Here is a 5,198-nt window from a genome sequence, read left to right on the forward strand (position 1 = left end):
CGCCACTGATAATCAGATTCTTAGAATATTCACAGTGAATCATTATCAAGGTCTTACCTCTCTGCTACTAATTTTGAGAGGGATCAGATAAACCTGTGAGGAGCAGGGTGTAAAATTAAAAAAACATACAACTTCCTGTTTTCCCCAGGTGGCGCTATGACTAAGGTTAAAAATGATCATATGGATGTTTACAGTGTGAGAAGTTCATGCTTTATGAGAAACATGGAGCAGATTAGATAAAGTATGGTTCAGTTAAAAACGACTTCAATTTTTATGCTGAATGGTGGTTTTTCAAAAGTGCTCCCTACACACAGTTTGGAATTTCTTGCGGCAAAATGCAATTCTTAGAATCTTGGTCCTCAAGACCACACTGCGCATTTGAAAAGAATCGGGCACATGAATTTCACACAGAAAACAGAAAAGAAGAAAAGGACATGGTGCTGCAAAGTCTGTAAATGAGATATACTATGTTGTGCATAATAATCAAAAGCTGACAACACACACACTTTTTGTTCGGTTTTCTGTTGAAGCATAAGCAGCATTACACTAATAATACACCACAATACCTACCTTTCATTTCAACAATTGTATATTCAACAAAACTAGTGTCTGTCTAATTTGTAGAACCGTAAAACTGCCTTTAAATATTCTGCCTGTCTATCTGTGTGTCTCTCTCTCTCTCTCTTCATTAAACATGACAAACGTCAGTAAACAGCTGGATATGCCTTTGAAACCACGGATTTCGTGACTTTTTAGGACCAGTTGCAACGTAATGTTTTCAGCTGTGCTAATGTTGTGGTTAATTTATCACTAAACAACGTCAGGGTTTGCACACAAACCGTCATCACCTGTGTGTCCGATGCTGCAGCCGTTTGGCGCTCAGCACTTCACATGTACCTACCCCCCCCCACCGGTTAAGCACTTAGAACGTGCCACGCTATTGTCACCGGCCATCAAGGCAAACCGTTTGATGTATGCCCGCATCAAAATGACAGGCAGCAAAGACATCCGTTCTGATGGCAAATGACACACATATACAGCCACGCTGCCCGACAACCGCCTCCAGTACCAGCCCTCATCAACACTGCTGATTTGTTGTCGTGGCAGCTCTCAGCCGCGTTCGAGGCTGATTGAACGTGTAACCTTTTAGTTGATGTCTGACTGTCACATCTCAGCAACAAACAGAACCAATCCCATCAACTCACTCAACATGACATTTGTTTGTCTTGTCATCTCTTAGCACAGCAGTGTAAGACATGATGGATGTTATATAAGTAGTAAAATGGGATTTTATGTTTTCATTAAAGAGGCATGAACACGAAAAGGAAACTTATGGAGTGGGGAATTGAACTGAAAACAGACTCCCTACAAACTACTAAATCAATCCCCAGACGCACACTGCTCGTCTGAAGCATTGCGTCAGGGATGCAGGACTCAAACGCAGAGTTCGCAGGAAACAAAAAGGACTTTAATAGTCAAACTCCAACAAAGGAACAGGCCAACGGGCAAAAACACACAAGTACCGGGGGGAAAAAAGGCAGGCAGGAACGAGGAAAATCCAGACGGTAGACAGGGACAAGTAACATCCAGGACGACAAACAATGACTCGACAAGTGACAGGAGACACACACTGCTTAAATACACTAGGGAGGTGCAGGTGATTGGACACAGGTGGAAACAATCAGACAATCACAGACGATGGCAGGATAAGTCAGGAAGTGAAGTTACCCAGGGAGACAAGAAGCAGAAAACTACAAAATAAGACAGGAATTAAAACCACACCGTGACACATTGAGTGTGCCGACCAGTGTTATAAAAAGACTTTGCTCAGATTCAAAACATGACTTTGAAGGGACTCTATTTAAGTTCCCCTCATTTTCTGTTCCTCTCTTAAGAAACCTGCATGCTTTGGGCTTTGGGAAACATAATTAGTGTTAAGTAAACAAATTTAAAAATTATTATCAAAAAATTCACTTTGCACACGTTTTCAAGAAGGGGGCGGGGGAAACAGACTTGGCTGAGTGCAGAAGAGGTAGACAGATGGGGCTGAGTTTTGATGGGTCAAAGACGTCCAAAAACTGGTTAAAAACCTTTTAGATGGTTAAATCTCATTTTCATTTGATTGTTAACGAATTACTTGTGTGTTTATTCATCATGCCCTTGGCTCTGGGTTTTTTCTATTTTTACTTCCCTCAATCCCTAATCGGGGAAAGTAACAATTTAACTATGTGGCATTGGTTAAGGGAATACGTTACCTTACTGAAGTAAGGTACATTTTAGTTAATGCCGGGACACAACAAGGCCAACTCCTAGGAGAAAGCTCATAAAGCAATACGTTTTTGATTATTGATTATTGAAGATAAAGTACTGCTTCAAGTACCTTATTGCTTATATAATACGGTTATCAGCAAAATTATAATTAGTAAGTAAATAGCTGCCTTTCAGCACATAATAGTGTCTAGTCTAGAGAAAAAAATAGTCCCCGTACGTGCACGTAAACAGCATTGGGTCCCGCACCATCTCATTCAGTCACATCGCTCATGACGTCCACCTTGATTGTCTGGTTGCAAAAGCTCGCATTGCCCAAAACAACAAATCATTTGTGGTGTTTCCGGGTGTTTTTTTTGGGTGATTGCCACCGAGCTAAAAGCTATAATGTCAACTAATGGTTGTCCAAAACCTAACCTGTTCCTGTGAGTCTGCAGTGATAGGGAACGCTGTGGTAAATGTGAATATTGCCCAATAATGTAGCCCTCGTGACTCACTCTCAACCAATCAGAACGCTGGATTTCATCTACCTGTATTATAATATACTATATAGTTTGGGCGGTCCTAATGGACTTATTAAACCCTTTTCTATTGCTTCATCGGTGTCTGCATCGATATTCATAAACGTATGCATTTTGAATGTAAAACATGAAACGTGTTTTTGGTACCTGACAATATCTGCATAGTCAAGAACAATAAGATGGATAGACCACGACAAAAATGTTAAAAGCCATGGGTTAAAAATGCTATGTGAGTCAGCTACATGACCTGTAATGTAATTTACTAATTCTAATCTAAAGCATTTTAAAGAAAAGTTAAGTTAAGATGAATAAGATAAGAAAAAGATATAAAGTAGAAATATCCAAGAGAAAATAAAAAAAAATCATCTGTTTATGTCTGTTCACACAGGCTAGCTAAAGACATGACCGATTTTCTGTAGGCCGTAATGTCTGCGCCAGCCCCCCAGACCCGAAATGAATTTGACACCCCTGATTTAGAGCCACACAAAATATCTTCCTTTTTGGTGTTATGGATATGGTCACCCTAGCGGACGTGGTGCCTGCTCCACCTCTCCTCGCCCAAATTTATGCACCTGCCTACTTTTGTTTAAGTAATTATTGCACACTTTCTGTAAATCCTATAAACTTCATTTCACTTCTTAAATATTACTGTGTTTGTCTGCTATATGATATAAATAATTGAAATTGCTGTTCCGAACAACCAATGATACATAAAGGAAAATCTTGAAAATGATCAGGGGTGCCCAAACTTTTTCATACCACTGTATCTGGCTCTAACTATTGGTTATAAGCAGGAGGACGAATACACAAGTACGTATTTCAGCGTTCGGCGTAAATGGCGTCCCCGAGCAGTAAAAACGCTGAGTCTTTATACACATGTGAAGGCCAGTGCCGGGTACGAGAAGCTGCAAACCAGGTTGAGATCATCCTCAGTGGCCGGTGCTGTCACGGTGTGGTTCACGTCCTGTCTTATTTTGTAGTTTTCTGCCACTCGTGTCCCCGGGTAACCTCACTTCCTGCCTTGTCCTGTCATCCCCTGTGATTGCGTGATTGTTTCCACCTGTGTCGAATCACCTTCACCTCCCTAGTGTATTTAAGCAGTGTGTTTCTTGTGTCACTTGTGGCGTCATTGTCCTGGATGTCTCTCGTTCCTGCCTGCCTTTTTTCCCCCCTGGTACCTGTATGCGTTTTTGGCCATTTTGTGTTGGAGTTTATTAAAGTCTTTTTGCTTTAAACTCTGCATTTGAGTCCTGCCTCCCACGCACCCCTGACAGGTGCAAATCATAAATAATTGACACAAAGTAGAAATGTGGATCCGAGAACTTTCGTACCAAATAAGATATGAACCAAGGCCATGAACAGAAGTCCTTTTGTATTGAAGCGTCTATGAGATCGAGTTGACCGCCCTCCCTTCTCAGGACACTGCTGCAAACTAACATTTTGCATCATGCTGCTCCTTGCACATCAGGATCAAATAAAGACACTTGAGGCATGGGTTTAGCAAAAGACAAATGTTACAACATATTTCACCACTACATGCATCTATACCTTCTAATATATTTTTTTTTAAATATGTCAGCAGATTTGCATTGGACCCTAAAACTTGAGCCAGACGTTGTCTCACTCTCAGGCCAAAAGTAAATGTCTGTGTTTCCATAGCCACATGACTACAAGCAGCACAAGGACACCCATCATTTTGATCACAACACTAAAATGAAGCCTGAAGAGTGAATATTGTGGCAATAAGGGTAGAAGTGCAAGTTTGATTTTCTCACATTCATATTTCCACATTCAAGATCCACCCTCAGGCTCCACCAGCATGTAGCCTATTGCATCAAGTGTGTATTATTTGGTACAATGTTGTGTGCATTCTGACCTCATGATCATTTAGGCCCAAATGAGTGAAATTGTGTGTTATTTTGCATGTATATATTTCTGCTGGACTATTCAGTAACTTATTTGCGGTCTTGCTTTGTCTTGTGTTGCACTTGCCAGATGTCTGGTCACCCGAGCTCAGCTAGGCTTAGGCTACTCGGGTTGGGCTACATATGGGTGAGCAGTCTGCTACATGAGGGCACGTCCCCCCTGATAACTTGCATGTGTCAGAGCTGCGCAGCCCTGCAGTCAATGCGTGCAGGCGGCCTGACAGGGAGCGGAACAGTGAGTGCGCTCTGAGTACCGGTACTAAAAAAATTCAAAACCGTATTGTTTTCAACGTAAGGGTACCGCGGTACCTTTCTGATACTGGTACACGGTGCAACACTAGTCTGTAGCTGAAGGATTGGCGGAGCAGAAAAATGTGAACGTTCCAAAAACAAAGGACGCTCCAAAATGAGGAAAACAGAGCTACTATCAAAAACTAACTGAGGCCCGACACGGGAACTAAAAAGAGCTCTAAAGAAAAATCCC

The sequence above is a fragment of the Gasterosteus aculeatus genome, chromosome 8, assembly GCF_964276395.1.
Source record: "Gasterosteus aculeatus chromosome 8, fGasAcu3.hap1.1, whole genome shotgun sequence".
NCBI classification, from domain to species: Eukaryota; Metazoa; Chordata; class Actinopteri; order Perciformes; family Gasterosteidae; genus Gasterosteus; species Gasterosteus aculeatus.